General features: G+C 44.3%; 1 protein-coding gene across 17 annotated transcripts in view; it reads left to right on the top strand.

The window, feature by feature from the left end:
* Positions 1-17,805, top strand: part of PLEKHA6 (pleckstrin homology domain containing A6) — a 1,584,742-nt gene that overhangs the window by 798,912 nt on the left and 768,025 nt on the right. The gene's annotated exons all lie outside the window — the stretch shown is intronic.

Below are 17,805 nucleotides of genomic sequence, written 5' to 3'. Positions count from 1 at the left end.
TGGATCTGGGAATTGTCTGCAGGCCGGTATAAACAGATGTCCCCAGAAGGGCTGTGGGCAGCAGTGGACATATGGGCCCTCCATCAATGTGCTGTGAGAGGCTATTGGAGAGCCAGGGATGCTGGTGCACAGCGTTGAGAGGGTCCGGGTGCACCAAGATGGCCACCAGCTCTGGAGATTAGGCCAAAGCCGCGGTCTTTCCTCTGGCCCTGGGGTCTGTCTTTACGTCTCCCCTGTCTCTGCATCCATCTGGAGGTGAGCTGCTACCAGCAGGTAAGGATGTGCCACTGCTCGTCCCATGGATCACGGCACTGGGACCTGGGGCAGGCCGGAGGCTTCACAGGCCTCAAGATGGCGGCTGGTCCCGGTTGTATGGAGCCGGCCACGGCCTGATACAAACACAATTTGCTGACCGGGCTCCACAATTCAGGCTGGGGCCATGGCAGGGGATGCCCAGGTACAGGCAAGTCAAGTCTGGAGGCTCAGCAGGGTGGTTTTGGTGCAGGATGGCAGTGGATTATGCAGGATTTTGCAGAGCTCCTCAGCTACACGCCTGTCTCTGGTCACAGTCAGACACACCTCCTTTCGGGATTTTCTTGACCTTTTTTATGATAGTGTACTTAGATGACATCCTTGTTTTTTCACCTTCCCTTGAGGCACATCACATCCACATGTGAAAAGTCCTTTTTTGCCTCAGAGCCCATAAGCTCTACACCAAGCTTGAAAAATGTGAGTTTGAGAAAGTTACCATACAATTCCTTGGCCTCATTATTTTTGACTTCTGGCATATCCATGGACCCTCAGAAGGTAACTGCAGTTCTTGAATGGCCAGTACCCTCACACCGTAAGAGTCCAGAGGTTCGTGGGATTCACCAATTTTTATAGAATATTCATCAAAGGCTTCTTGTCAATAATTTCACCTATCACACAACTCACTAAGCACAACAACCATTTTCTGTGGTCCCCCTCAGCATAAACGGCTTTCAACATACTCAAGAAGCAATTCACGTCTGCCCTGGTCCTTCGTCATTATGACCCAGCCCTGCCTTACGTTTTGGAGGTCGATGCTTCAGAGATTGCGGTTCCAGGAAGTTGTCCCTGAAGGGAATGTCGATTTTCTAGAGGTGGTTTTTAACCCCTTCATGTCTGTCAAAGTGTGATGTACAATCACCCACACAGGTCTGGGAGATGAGCCCATTGAGACAATGACACAAAACAACAAAGTCTCTCCGAGCAAATCTAATCTTTATTCTTTGGTGTGAATATTTAAAGGGAGCTTTCAGAAAGTACCGCCCTTTGGAGGTGTCATACAGATTATCCATTCATATACAAGTACAGCCTACAATAAAAGTGAAACTAGCAATTCCTCAAAATCATGTGCTTTCCAAGAAACAAAACAACTAAATAAGGTAACAGTAACATGAGAAACAAAACTAGACTAGCAAAAATGGGCATGTCTATTTGTGAAGTGGATGTTAGAGAAACAAAAAATGGAAACCAAATTTCTTAAAGAATGAAAGCGGTTAAGCTAAATATCCCTTCAATCCCCTCTTAGATCATAAAAGATGATCTCTACATTCTGTGTTGTGTTTTAATACTTCTTTGAGATTGTGGCATTGATTGCCTGATTACTCTTCATGTATGTCATGTAGGATAGAACCTTATCAGGAGATTGAAGGCGTGCAACTATGCAATTGCAACACTTAAAGCAGAGGTAAAGAATCAGAGCAAGGGTAAATATCATAACAATAACAAGGACAATGTCTTTTAACCATGAAAATATACCTCCAAGCCCAAATCCTGCATTGGCAAATGGGCTCCATGGTCTCACGGGGCGGCTGAATGGAGAAATGCCATTGTAAATAGCATTTCTCCATTCTGCCTAGCAACTAGTGACGCTGATCTCTGCTCCATGTGATTGGAGCAGAGATCAGTGTTCACTAAATGAAAGCCCAGCCACCCACAGTTAATAACACACCCCTAGGAACACTTAACCCCTACACTGCCACCCACTGGTTAACCCCTTCACTGCCAGTGTCATTTACACAGGAATCACTGCATTTATATAGCAGTGATTGCTGTATAAATGACAATGATCCCAAAAATGTGTCAAAAATGTCCGCTGTGTCCGCCATAATGTCACAGTCACAATAAAAATCGCTGATTGCCACCATTACTAGTAAAAAATTTTTTTTTATAAAAATGCCATACAACTATCCCCTATTTTGTAAACGCTATAACTTTTGCGCAAACCAATCAATAATCTCTTATTGCAATTTTCTTTTTACCAAAAATATGTTGAAGAATACTTATCGGCCTAAACTGAGGGAAAAAAACGTTTTTTTATATATTTTTGGGGGATATTTATTATAACAAAAAGTAAAAAATAATGTGTTTTTTTCAAAATTGTCGCTCTATTTTTGTTTATAGTGCAAAAAATAAAAACCACAGGGGTGATCAAATACCACCAAAAGAAAGCTCTATTTGTGGGAAAAAAAGGACGGCGATTTTGTTTGGGAGCCACGTCGCACGACCACGCAATTGTCAGTTAAAGCGACGCATTCCCGAATCGCAAAAAGTGGTCTGGTCTTTGACCAGCAAAATGGTCCGGGGCTGAAGTGGTTAAGGATGTCAAAACATCCTGCAACATCCTTCGCTGTCAGAAATCCGTTATTGTGCTTGTAGCCCACCCTGATATTTGCTGTGTGTCCTCATGTAATAAAGTCTTTTTTTCGTGCAACTCTTTTAACTGGTTGTGGAATGTAAGGGGGAGATGGCGGGGCGCATGGTACAGGCATAGAGAACGTTGATTTAACCCTTAAATCCACACTCTCATGTCTCTGTTAAACCTATCATGGACAATGTTTTGGCTAGAATGCTATAGGGAGCCTCGGTCCAGCTGGGGATCTCCGCAGCATGTTTATTGTCATCCTTATTTTTCTTTCTAAACATTCTGACTTTTATTTCCTTTACTTTTTTTCTTTTTCCTTGGCAAAATGCCAATAAGTACTCCTTATGGCCAGAGGTTCCCCTGATCACAAGCAAGCTTTGTGCGTTATTACTTTTCTTATTTTTTATAACCAAACAATTTTTGAGTGCCAACAGGTTCAAACAGTACTTTCAATTGCTGTAGTACCAATGCCGCAAACAATTCCTCACTATCTATTACGATCAGTGAGATATTAGCACTTGAACCCTATTGGCAAAAAGCCAAATATACACATTCTGCACCTGGCTTCCCCTGTGCAAGAGATGTCAGTAGCAAAAATAATTATTCAAATAGCATGTTTTGATCAAAAGTTAGCCTCAGAGTATACTACTGACTATGCCAATTTATGTATTACCTTAAGAGAGTGTTATTAACACTGCTACTATGCTCACTATCTAATACATTAGAGTCAAAGCATTCATATGTAAATCATTAAGAGAAAACATAAATTCATCACCGGATACTGTAGCATCGCTCTACGCTTCGATTAGGGAACTTCCATCAATCACAAAAAGGAGCCGGGAGTTCACCGCAAGGCGCGTATGTCGGCTTTTATTTACATCCCATTATAACACAGTGCAGTGGAAGGCGTCATCTTACCTTGCAACGCTGGCAAATTCCACACAGACAGTTAAATGATCTTATGACTTCTACAGGTGATAGGAAGATAAGCAAAGGGGTTGAGTTTTGTCCGTCACACTTTATCAGACTTTTTCTTATAATTACAGTACTGTATAAATCATTTTCCTACAAACTTCTCAGAGTCCGTGAAAGCCCCCCCCCCCCCCCCCCCGGGCTTTCTCTTTGTTCACATGGGAACAAGTGCTGCTTCTTAAAGCAGTCTTATTAAATTAACTTCTCAGAGTCCATTAAAGGCCACCCAAGGCTTTATCACTGTTAACTCAGAACAGCCTTTTTTACTGCTTCTCAGAGCAGTTAAACTTATCAACGAGGTCTGAAAACAACTTCTACATAAATTACAGGTCCATCAAACGATTTCTAAATAGGTGGTGAGAGAATATAAATATATCAATTCAACTCACCATACATATTATAATTGACCCCGAACCGAGTCCCCAAACTGAAGGGAATGTAGATTGTCTAGAGGGGGTTTTTAACCCCTTCATGTCTGTCAAATTGTGATGTACAATCACCCACACAGGCCTGGGAGATTAGCCCATTGAGACAATGACACAAAACAACAAAGTCTCTCCAAATCTTTATTCTTTGGTGTGAATATTTAAAGGGAGCTTTCAGAAAGAACTGCCCTTTGAACTTGTCATACAGATTATCCATTCATATACAAGTACAGCCTACAATAAAACTGAAACTAGCAATTCCTCAAAATCATGTGCTTTCCAAGAAACGAAACAACTAAATAAGAAACAAAACTAGACTAGCAAAACTTGAGCATGTCTATTTGTGAAGTGGATGTTAGAGAGACACAAAATGGAAACCAAATTTCTTAAAGAATGAAAGCGGTTAAGCTAAATATCGCTTCAGTTCCCAGCCAAAAGGAACTATGATGTAGGGGACCAGAAACGCTTTGCTATTAAACTGGCCCTGGAAGAATGGTGATATCTATTGGAAGGAGCCTCGCGCCCTATACTTGTCTACGCTGATCATAGGAATTTGGAATACCTTCGTACAGCTAAACGTCTCAGACAAGCAAGATGGGCTCTCTTTGTCACCCAATTTCAAATGCATATCACATACCGTCCGGGATCCAAGAATTATAAACCTGATGCTCTATCCCGCATGTATCCCACATCAGATAACTCGCCAACGACAGACACAATACTCCCTGCCTATAATTTCTTCCTACTTACGGATGACCTCTTGTCCAGGATTAAACTGGCCTTCTCTCTAGACCAACTGCCCTCAGGAGAACATCTGCAAGAAAAGGACGGACTTTTCTTCCATGACCATGCTGTGTTTGTACCCCTTCAATTGAGAGTTCCTGTGCTCAAACTCTGCCATGACAACAAGTTAGCAGGGCATTTCAGGGTGACCAAAACCACCAATCTGCTTTTGCAAACCTTTTAGTGGCCTACCCCAGGGCCGGTACAAGGCAGGGGTGGGCGGGGCCACTGCCATGGGTGGAGTGTGGGAGGGGGCGCCAAAATACTGGAGCATCATGCTTTGTCTCAGCCTCTGTGATGCTAATTCTGTCCAAAAGCAGAGCCAAGAATGTGCCCACACCTGCTGCAGGCTTCCCCAGACAGGCACAGATCCCTGACGAGCTTGGCGGCTGGATCGGGCAGTGAGAGCTCCATTACAGGTGGTTGGAGCAGGCAGACAGCACTACACTGAAGCCCTGATCACTGCTTTCTGCTCAGCAGACATCAGAGCTTTCCTCTCTCCTCAGGCCAAATGAAGATAAGAAGTGACAGATAACAGACTGATTTTCTGGTCCTGTAAATACAGACCTGTTCTGCTACCCACACTGTGCAGTGCTGTGCTGTAAACCTGTACTGACCCTTGCAGTGCAGGTTTACTAAAGTAAGGCCCCTTTCACACTGGGGCGCTTTGCAGGCACTACAGTGCTAAAAATAGGGCCTGAAACAGTCATTGCTGTATCTGCGGTGCACTTTTAGGACGTTAAAAAAACTCCTGCAAGCAGCATCTTTGGAGCGGTGAAGGAGTGGTGTATACACTGCTCCTTCACCATTCCTGCCCATTGAAATCAATGGCCAGCGGGGGTTCAAACTGCCCCGCTAGTGGCCGAATAGCGCCGCTAAATTGACGGTAAAATGGTGCTGAAAATAGCGCCACTTTACAACCGACGCCACTTCCGCCCCAAAAAAAGGAAAAGGGGCCTCAATGTAAAAGTTTATAAATAGGTTAGAAATATACTGGGACTTTTCAGGCTCTACATAGATGCATTGCACACACACACACACACACACACACTATATTTTATTAAATTGCATGATTTTTTATAAACAGTGTGACTGTGGAATACATCTATGTAGCAGCTGAAAAGTCCCAATATATTTCTAACATAAGGAAAGATATGACCACAAACAGCATGTGATGTAAAGCAGCCCAAAGTAAAAAAGTCCACCCTTGCAGTGCTGGGGGAAAATTGTACTACTCCAGCCAGCTGCAGTGTTCTCCTCCCTCCACCGAGACCTCAGCATTATTATATACCATCCAGGAACATTAACCCTGTATGGTACGATGAGGCTGGCAATGTGACTGCAGCCACTCACAGTTCACCCTGGAGCTCCACCGGACCAGTCACAGCACTGAGAAAGCCTAGTGGACCAAGCAATAAGGTAAAGCTGTGTACACACAGATCCGCCCCATCAGATCAGCTTCTGTAGAATGGGAATGCTGGAAAACCTTGTTCGACCAGGGGCTTGCAGCCACTCAGCTGCAGCGTTGATCAATGTATTCTGACAGAGAGTCCCCACTGTCAGAATATGTCTCGGTAAAAGGGATTTATGTATCTATCTCTCTTGTGTGGATGGATGAACTGGTTAGGCTGGGTTCGCACTGCACGTTGTGGATTATGATGGTCGTCTTTCCCCCTCTAACGGGGTATCTGCTGCAGATCCTGCACTTGATTTCTGGAGTGGCATTCAGTTGCACAACTTTCTGCATAGGTGCCTACGGCGTGCATAACCCACCAGCTCACAGAATTGGAACACATTTGTCATTGGGGGAGCCTGTCCGTCATGGCCTTTCAATAATATATGCCACCCTGACTCTGACGGCAGAGGGTTATGTACCACCCTTCCTGTCCAAATGGGAGTCAGATCTAGGCAACCCGTCCCCTGACTCTCAGAAAGAGAAGATCCTACATTTTGCCCAAAAGTCATGTATAGCTACCAGAATCCAGGAGACAGGTTACAAGATATTGACCAGATGGTACAGAGTCCCTACCACCTTGCACTGTTTCTTCCCTCAGGTCCCCAGTGTATGCTGGCGGTTAGGGATGAGCTTCGAGTTCGAGTCGAACTCATGTTCTACTTGAACATTGCCGGTTCACCTGTTCAGCGAACAGTGAACAATTTGGGCTGTTCGCAGCAAATTCGAAAAGCCGGAACACCCTATACAAGTCTATGGGAGAAATCTAAAGTGCTAATTTTAACGGGTAATATGCAGGTTACTGTCCTAAAAAGTGTTTGGGGACCCGGGTCCTGCCCCAGGGGACATGGATCAATGCAAAAAAAAGTTTTAAAAACGGCCGTTTTTTCAGGAGCAGTGATTTTAATAATGATTAAAGTGAAACAATAAAAGTGTAATATTCCTTTAAATTTCGTAGCTGGGGGGGTATCTATAGTATGCCTCTGAAGGGGCGCATGTTTCTGGTGCTTAGAACTGTCCCTGCACAAAGTGTCATTTGTGCAGGAAAAAAAGTCTTTTAAAATCACTTGCGGCTATTGTCGGGTCCCATAATACAGAGAACACTCAATGAGTGTTCTCTGCATTAGCCGACAATTCATTCATTCATTGATAAAAGAAAAAAAAAAAAGCGTGGGGGTTCCCCTAAATTCAATTACCAGGCCCTTCAGGTCTGACATGGATATTAAGGGGAACCCCGTGTCAAATTTAAAAAAAAATGACGTGGGGGTCCCCCTAAAAATCCATATCAGACCCTTTATCCGAGCACGCAACCTGGCAGGCCGCAGGAAAAGAGGGGGGACGAGAGAGCGGCCCCCCCCTCCCTCCTGAACCGTACCAGGCCACATACCCTCAACATTGGGAGGATGCTTTGGGGGTCTGTGACCCCTCAAAGCACCTTGTCCCCATGTTGATGAGGACAAGGGCCTCATCCTCACAACCCTGGCCGTTGGTTGTGAGGGTCTGCGGGCGGGGGGCTTATCAGAATCTGGAAGCCCCCTTTAACAAGGGGACCCCCAGATCCCGCCCCCCCCTGTTTGAAATGGTAAGGGGGTACAAAAGTACCCCTACCATATCAGAAAGAAAGTGTCAAAATGGTTAAATAAGACAAACACACTTTTGAAAAATTCCTTTATAAAAAAAAAAAAAAATTCCAGCGGTGCTAATCCACTCTTGCTATCCAGCGACAGGTCTCCGGGGTCCAGCGATGGATGATCATATCCAGCGACGGGGGATCTCTCAGTCCAGCGCTGTCCATACATCCTTCTTCTGTCTCCACTCCGGAGACACTGCAGAGATCCCAGCGCTGATGTTTCTTATATTAGGAGGGCGGGGCCACCCATCACCTGACCCCGCCCCTCTGACGCTGGAGAGGGAAGCCAGGGGTTCCCCAGTGACGTGTGGGTGACCCCGCCCCCTCTGATGTAACGCAGGTTTCCGTTACATCAGAGGGGGCGGGGTCACCCACACGTCACTGGGGAACCCCTGGCTTCCCTCTCCAGCGTCAGAGGGGCGGGGTCAGGTGACGGGTGGCCCCACCCTCCTAATATAAGAAACGTCAGCGTTGGGATCTCTGCAGTGTCTCCGGAGTGGAGACAGAAGAAGGATGTATGGACAGCGCTGGACTGAGAGATCCCCCGTCACTGGATATGATCATCCATCGCTGGACCCCGGAGACCCGTCGCTGGATAGCAAGAGTGGATTAGCACCGCTGGAATCTTTTTTTTATTTTTTTTATTTTTAATAAAGGAATTTTTCAAAAGTGTGTTTGTCTTATTTAACCATTTTGACACTTTCTTTGTGAAATGGTAGGGGTACATTTGTACCCCCTTACCATTTCAAACAGGGGGGGGGATCTGGGGGTCCCCTTGTTAAAGGGGGCTTCCAGATTCTGATAAGCCCCCCGTCCGCAGACCCTCACAACCAACGGCCAGGGTTGTGAGGATGAGGCCCTTGTCCTCATCAACATGGGGACAAGGTGCTTTGAGGGGTCACAGACCCCCAAAGCATCCTCCCAATGTTGAGGGTATGTGGCCTGGTACGGTTCAGGAGGGAGGGGGGGTCGCTCTCTCGTCCCCCCTCTTTTCCTGCGGCCTGCCAGGTTGCGTGCTCGGATAAAGGGTCTGATATGGATTTTTAGGGGGACCCCCACGTCAATTTTTTTTAAAATTTGATGCGGGGTTCCCCTTAATATCCATATCAGACCTGAAGGGTGTGGTTATGGATATTCAGGGGGACCCCCACGTCAATTTTTTTTTAAATTTGACAACGGGGTTCCCCTTAATATCCATGTCAGACCTGAAGGGCCTGGTAATTGAATTTAGGGGAACCCCCACGCTTTTTTTTTTTTTTATCAATGAATGAATGAATTGTCGGCTAATGCAGAGAACACTCATTGAGTGTTCTCTGTATTACAGGACCCGACAATAGCCGCAAGTGATTTTAAAAGACTTTTTTTCCTGCACAAATGACACTTTGTGCAGGGACAGTTCTAAGCACCAGAAACATGCGCCCCTTCACAGGCATACTATAGATACCCCCCAGCTACGAAATTTAAAGGAATATTACACTTTTATTGTTTCACTTTAATCATTATTAAAATCACTGCTCCTGAAAAAACGGCCGTTTTTAAAACTTTTTTTTGCATTGATCCATGTCCCCTGGGGCAGGACCCGGGTCCCCAAACACTTTTTAGGACAGTAACCTGCATATTACCCTTTAAAATGAGCACTTTAGATTGTGAACGTTCGAGTCCCATAGACTTTAATAGGGTTCTAAAGTTCACACGAAGTTTAGGTCTGTTCGCAGGTTCTGGTGCGAACCGAACAGGGGGGTGTTCGGCTCATCCCTACTGGCGGTGCAGGAATGCTGAAGGAACGATGTTCCACATCTTTTGAAATTGTCCTAAACTTGGGCCCTTCTGGCGTGAGGTGATCTGCACTATCAAACACCTGACACATGTTAACCTAGAACCCTGTGGCCTGTTTACTTGACCTCTCAGAGAGGCTGATCAAGAAGTATAAGGCCTCCCTTACAATCCAGCTGCTGAATGCAGCCAAGGCATGCATCCCCCTCTGTTGGAGATCGGAAAAACCCCCATCAAAATCTCTGTGGTTCTCTAAAGTGAACACATTGAGAGACATGGAGAACCTCACCGCTACCTTGTACAACCGGGAGCAGATCTTCCGAGTGACTTGGCGTCCTTGGAATCATTTTGTGTACACTGACCCCTATATTCAAGAGATGGCACAACCGCAATGACCTCTTGGATTCCACTTCACTCACTGGGCGAGAGGCATTTCCTTGTTATATACCCTCTTTTTCTTCTTTACTACCCCCTTTTTGGGATACTCAATCCCGTAATCTCTTCCCCTTCTGGCCGTCTTCCATCCTCCATCTTTCTGACTCAGTAATGGTTTTTGTTGTTCTATCATGACGTATATTCCTGTCTACATTTCACCTTTTACATTATTTCATTACTGGGCAAGACAGGCGCTAGTGAAGCATTATTTCCTGTTATGTTTCCCATCATGTTAAAAAGATTCTAACCCAAGTTACCCCACTCTACTGTATCTGTAGCATTCAATATATACGTTTTGGGTCTTTCATACAATTGTTTGTTGGGCTCCCCAGTGCGATGCACTAACCACTATCCATACATCCGTAATAGTTTTACATGACCATCCATAATGTGCTACACAAAAAATAGATGTATGGTGCAGTTTCCAAGATAATTTTATATCCTTATCATTTATTATTCATCTTTGATTATATGTTGTGGTGTTCTATACTTCAACACATATTTCCTACTGCCTTATTGACATAAAGGTTTTGGCCTTTTAAGGGGTTTAGGATGCTGGGAGGTAGGGCAAGGTTTATGATTATGTACCACCATAATGGGCTTTTGGGGCAGTCACATGTTCGGAAAGCTCCCAATCGCAAGTAGGGATCAGGAGCTTTCCACTAGCTGCCGGTAACTATGTCGGGAGCGCATGGGGTGCGCGCTCTCAGCACAGTTGTATTTACACTATTGCATGCAAATATGTGGCTGCTCAGCGCCAAGGCCCACCTGCTGAGAGGCTGCATATTTGCGTGCAGCCGGCATCACGGGGTTAAAAAACCTGGAGTCATAACAAAAGTAATTATAAATGCAAATTTTAAGCACTCCAAAGAGTACTTAAGTTGCCTCCCTCTTATTCAATGCCCATTCCATAGCCTCTACTGTGTCCTTATGGTTGAGGCTAGTATAAAGTGAATTAATATCTGCCATTAGACCATTAAACACTGTCCACTGCACTTCAAATTGTTCAGTATCTGGAAAAAGGGCTTTGTATATTTCAAATATGCCTCCATGCATTGAACTAGAGGTTTGATATAAAAATCAATATACTGGCTTAAACCCACATTGATTGAGTAAATTCCATTGCCAATTGGTCTTCCCGGTGCATTAGCCTTATTTTTATGGACTTTAGGTAAGAAATAAATGATCCTGCACGCTGACAAAACCAGGTACCTGGCCTCCTTTTTGCTCAGCATTTTTAAAGGGGTTGTAGAGTCTTCAGGATTTTTACCTTAATGCATTCTATGCATTAAGGTGAAGAACATGTTATGCAGCTGCCCCCAAAGCCCCCTCATTTTTCTTACCTGAGCCCGTCCGCTCCAGCAATGTGCATGAGCCCAGCGACTCCAGCCGCTGTCTCTGTCCTCATAGGATAGATTGATAGCAGCAGGAGCCATTGGTTCCTGCTCCTGTCAATCAAATCCAGTGACACAGGAGCGAGGCCGAGTCCTGCTGTCTGTGTCAATGAACGCAGCAGCAGGACTCGTGAGCATGCCCGCGCCCGGGGAAAATGGCTTTGTGTGGGGGCACCTGATGAAGAGGAGGAGCCAGGAGTGCCGCCGGGACACCCCAGAAGAAGAGGTTCAGGGCTGCTCTGTGCAAAACCCTTGCACAGAGCAGGTAAGCATAACATGTTTGTTATTAAAAAAAAAAAAAAAAAAAAAAAAAAAACTTTTACAATTACTTTAACCCTTTTTACTGCCAGGTGGCCAGTACCTTATTGCTCCTTCTCCTATAAGCTCATGGTCACTTCAATGACCATAAACTTATAGCAGAATTGTTCAGCAGACTCTGCTGAACAATTCTGTAACTCAGATCAGTGGATTACAACCCACTGATCAGAGTTATTAACCTCAAATGTGACTGCCCCCCATGTCGCCGCTTCCCTGTCCCCAGCCTTCCCACCCCCCTTTCCTGTGACCTTCATCCCACTTCTTCCCCCCCAGCACCAATTTCCTCCCCTCACCCCCAATCTGACCTCCCCCACAAACCGGATCCCCTGCAGCTACCATCATAAACCGGGATCTCCCCTCTGCCACTCCCATTGGCTTCAGGTGCTACATGTCTCCCTCGCCAGTCAGATCACCCCCCCCCCCCCCATACTGGCCCTTGCACCCCTACCCTCACACCCCTAATCCATCCCTTCTCCGGCAGCATCCCTCCTTCTCCTCCTGCTGCCTCCGACAAGCTGTCAGGCTGAGAGCATTGGGGGGGGGGGGGGTAGTGCAGGTGAAGTTGGAGCTTGGGGAACTTGGTAAACATGTGTTTACCAGCCCCCTCCCTGTAGTACAGTGGACATTAGGCGCATATGCTCCTATGTCCACTGACAGGTGAACATAGTAAACCGCAAGTTTACTATGTGTCAGTTTATGAATGAATGAGGAATCTCTATACAGACTCCTTATTCATTCATATAAAGTGCTGCAGAGAAAGGGACTTCACAGTCTCAAAAAAAAAAGACATGGGGGTCTGTTTAGACCTCTGATATCTCTCCAAGGACCCCCCCCCCCCCCCCAAAAAAAAAAAAAAAATGTATGTGTATAGATATATATCTATCTAACTGTAACAAAATGTAAAAAGTAAAAAAAAAAAAAAAAAAAACACAAAAACATAGTAAGACCCAGTGGCGACTGGTGCTAAACTTTTTGGGGGGGGGGCAGAACCCATCCCCCCGTGCAGGCAGTCCCATTGATGTCATTTGGGATGTAGCAACTGCACAATCAAAACCGTTTTCTGAATTTAACATGTAGGTCTGCATGCATGTCCCTGAGCTCACAATCTCTGTCAATTGACATAAATGGGACTGCTTGTATGGGGATGCACGGAACACCTGTGTATCCCCGTATGGGTAAAGATGGCTCTCCATGGTCATACACTTTAGTATGCCACATGTGACTGATGCTTTAGTAGTAATTTAGCAGGAATGTTGTAAGTTATGTTGTGTTTACGTGCACTATTAATGATTTGAGTGTATTTTTTAGTGAAAATAGCGATATGATAAACATTTGCAATTATTGCGGGGCCCAAAAAAATCAGCAGTACTTTTTTTTTTATTCTACAGGTCATGTGCTTTCAGAAAAGGTCTAGTTTGAGGGGTATTTTCAAATTTTGAAAGTTGTAAGTGAAAAATTGTGATACCTGGATTTTTAGAGTAAATTGTTTTTATTTACAGTTTTGCATACCTTCTGTTTTCACCATTTCACGTCGCGGCCGTTTACGTGATCACTCCGTCAAATGACGGAGTGATCACTTGTAAACAAACCGGCGTCATGTTATGACGCCGGTTCCTCCCTCCCCCTCTCTGTATTGATCGGTACAGCGGAGGGGAAAGAGATCGGTGTTAGCAGCGCTGTGGGCTGCATCTGCAGTTCCCACATCGCTGCTCACCGAATTTAACCCCTCAATTCCCTGCCAATACTCTGCAATACCCTGCAATACTCTGCAGTACCCTGCCATTACTCTGCAGTACCCCCATTACTCTGCAATGCCCTGCCATTACTCTGCAGTACCCCCCATTACTCTGCAGTACCCTGCCATTACTCTGCAGTACCCCGCCATTACTCTGCAGTACCCTGCCATTACTCTGCAGTACCCCCCAATACTCAGCAGTACCCCTCAATACTCTGCAGTACCCCCCAATACTCTGCAGTACCCGCCATTACGCTGAAGTACCCGCCATTACTCTGCAGTATCCCCCAATACTCTGCAGCACCCCCAATACTCTGCAGTACCCTGCCATTACTCTGCAGTACCCCCCAATACTCTGCAGTACCCTGCCATTACTCTGCAGTACCCCCCCATTACTCTGTAGTACCCCCAAAACTCTGCAGTACCCTGCCATTACTCTGCAGTACCCCCCATTACTCTGCAGTACCCCCCAATACCCCGCCAATACCCTGCCAATACTCTGCAATACCCTGCCATAAATTGCCATACCCAGCCATACTCGGAGATACCCTGCAATACCCAGCCATAGATGCCCCTCCACCCCTCACCGCCCTCCGGTGCTTCTACCAACTCGCCAGTACGATCAAAGCCAGAATCTTTTTTTTTTTTTTATTTCAGGCTTCCCAGCCTAGAGGTGAGATGTGGGGTCATATTGACCCCCAGATTTCACTGTAAAGAGGACCTGTCACCCCATATTCCTATTACAAGGGATGTTTACATTCCTTGTAATAGGAATAAAAGTGATAACAAATTTATTTTTGGGAAAAAAATGTCAAACTAAAATAAATAAAGTAAAATTAACAATTAAAAAAAATAAAAAAATAAAGCGCCCCTGTCCCCATGTGCTCGCATGCAGAAGCGAACGCATACGTAAGCCCCGCCCACATATGAAAACGGTGTTCAAACCACACATGTGAGGTGTCGCCGCGAACGTTAGAGCGAGAGCAATAATTCTATCCCTAGACCTCCTCTGCAACTCAAAACATGTAACCAGTAAAAAAAAATTAAAGCGTCGCCTATAGGGATTTTTTAAATAACGACGTTTGACGCCATTCCACGGGCATTTGCAATTTTGAAGAGTGACATGTTCGATATCTATTTACTCAGCATAACTTCATCTTTCACTTTATGCAAAAATTGGGCTAACTTTACTGTTTTTTTTGTTTTTTTTAAGCACAAAACTGTTTTTTCCCCCCAAAAAAAACGCGTTCGAAAAATTGCTGCGCAAATACCGTGTGAGATAAAAATTTGCAACGACCACCATTGTATTCTCCAGGGTCTTTGTTAAAAAAAAAATATATATATAATGTTTTGGGGTTCTCTGTAATTTTCTAGCAAATAAATGATGATTTTTACATGTAGGAGAGAAATGTCAGAATTGTCCTGGGTGCTCCAGAACGCCTGATGGCGCTCCCTGCATGTTGGGCCTCTGTATGTGGCCACACTGTGTAAAAGTCTCACACATGTGGTATCGCCGTACTCGGGAGTAATAGCAGAATGTGTTTTGGGGTGTAATTTGTGGTATGCATATGCTGTGTGTGAGAAATAACCTGATAATATGACAATTTTGTGAAAAAAAAAAAAAAAGGAAAACAAATCTTGATTTTGCAAAGAATTGTGGGAAAAAATGACAACTTCAAAAAACTCATCATGCCTCTTACTAAATACATTGGAATGTCTTCTTTCCAAAAAGGGGTAATTTGGGGGGTATTTGTACTTTTCTGGCATGTTAGGGTCTCAAGAATTGAAATAGGCCGTCAGTCCTTCAGGTGTGATCAATTTTCAGATATTGGCACCATAGCTTGTGGACTCTATAACTTTCACAAAGACCAAATAATATCCACCAATTTGTACTTATTTTTACCAAAGATATGTAGTAGTATAAATTTTGGCCAAAATTTATGAAGAAAAAATTACTAATCTGCTAAATTTTATAACAGAAACAAAGAAAAATTATTTCTTTTTACAGAATTTTCTGTCTTTTTTCTTTTATAGCACAAAAAATAAAAAACCCAGCGGTGATTAAATACCACCAAAAGAAAGCTCCATTTGTGTGAAAAAAAGGACAACAATTTCATATAGGTCCAGTGTTGCATGACTGAGTAATTGTCATTCAAAATGTGAGAGCACCAAAAGCTGAAAATTGGTCTGGTTATTAAGGGTGTTTAAGTGCCCAGTGGTCAAGTGGTTAAAATAGCAAATATTTGCTATTTATTACCTCAGTACAGTTATAATGTTTATATCTACTAGGAATTTAGTAGGAATTATGAACATTTTGCCATGTATGAATACACTATTAATTATTTAAGTGTATTTAGCAAAAAATATTGTTTTGATAAACAGTTGCACAAATATTATGGTGACTTAAAAATCAGTATCATCTTTTTATTCTACTGACCATGTGCTTTCATAAAATGTATGGTTTGGGGGGTCTTTTAAGCTCTAAAAGCTGTACGTGAAAAAGGAAAACCTCTAGATTTTTTTAGAGACATTTTTGCGTATGTCCGATTTTCACTATTTCTCAAAAAGGCACAATTTAAAATGTACAAATATTTGTTATTAACTCAATACAGGTTAAGCTTTTATATTTAGCAGGAATTTGGGAACATTCACTGTGTTTATATCTGCTAAAAATGATTAGAGAATGTGTAGCGGATATATTGTTTTGATAAACATTTGCGCAAATATTGTGGGGCCTTAAAAATCAGTAGCATCCTTATTTTTATTCTACTGGTCCTATGCTTTCAGAAAATATATGGTTTGTGGGGTCTTTAACAAACTCTGAAAGCTGTAAGGAAACAATGAAAACCTTCATATTTCTCCAGAAATGTGTTTATTTACATTTTAGCGTATGCTATTTATTAACTCAGGACAGGTTAAGCTTTTATATTTGGTAGGAGTTTTGTAAAATGTTCTGTGTTTTTATCTGCTAATAATGATTTTAGTGTATTTTTTACTGAAAATATTGTTTTGAAAAACATTTGTGTAAGTATCATTGTGCCCTAAAAATCAGTAGCACCTTATTTGTATTCTACCGGCCATGTGATTTCCGAAAATATATGGTTTGGGGGGTCTTTAACAAACTCTGAAAGCTGTAACGGAAAAATAAAAAAAAAGCAATGTAAGAAATGCCTGGCCTCCTAAGTTTTAAAATGGAGCCCAGCGCCTGGCAGTGAAAGGGTTAATCTTCTCCCCTCTTCACCAATTCTTAAATTAATTTTTATATTACAAAACCAAGTTATTCTTTAAAATTGTGCAAAATGACATGTGTAAATGTCATGTCCGGTAAAGTGTTTTGTTTACCGGCACTCTGGTTCGGCACATCATGGATCGGGTGGACAGATTATTGAAAAGGGCTGGGGAGGACCCAGCAGTCATGGTACCAATGACCAAGTGAGAGGAAGGTGGAGAGTCAAGCCACCTCTTTATCCTTCCCACCACTTGTCCACATCCACTTCTGTATGTCCTCCCCTATCCACATCCACCTTTGTACCCCCCCATCCACATCCACCTTTGTACCCCCCCATACACAGCCACCTCTGTACACACCCTCTTTCCACAGCCACCTCTTTATCCCCCCTCACCCCCTGTCCACAGCCACCTCTGTATGTCCTCCCCTATCCACAGCCACCTCTGTATGTCCTCCCCCATCCACAGCCACCTCTGTACACCCCCTCTGACCACAGCCATCTCTGTACCCCCTCTGCCCCCACAGCCTCCTCTGTACCCCCCCCCCCCCCCCGTCTAAAGCTACTTCTGTTCCCCCCATCTACTGCCACCTCTGTATCCACCCCTGTCCACAGCTACCACTGTACCCCCCCTGTCCACAGCCACCTCTGTATCCCCCCCTGTCCACAGCCACCTCTGTACCCCCCCTGTCCACAGCCACCTCTGTACCCCCCCATCCACAGCCACCTCTGCATACCCCCCCGTCCACAGCCACCTCTGCATACCCCCCTGTCCACAGCCACCTCTGTATCCCCCTGTCCACAGCCAACTCTTTATACCCCCTGTCCACAGCCACCTCTGTATCTGCCTCCCCCCACCTCTCCATCCACAGCCACCTCTGTACCCCCCTGCCCCCTGTCTACAGGCCATGTTTTTTTTTAGCACACCAGCATTTGAAAGGAACTTGGGAAAGGAATGTATGCACTGAGAATTGCTATATGTTTATGTG

This window comes from Lithobates pipiens, unplaced genomic scaffold (assembly GCF_037356315.1).
Source record: "Lithobates pipiens isolate NorthernLeopardFrog02 unplaced genomic scaffold, aLitPip1_a1.2 Scaffold_16, whole genome shotgun sequence".
Classification (NCBI taxonomy): domain Eukaryota; kingdom Metazoa; phylum Chordata; class Amphibia; order Anura; family Ranidae; genus Lithobates; species Lithobates pipiens.
This window is presented reverse-complemented; position numbering and strand designations above follow the sequence as displayed.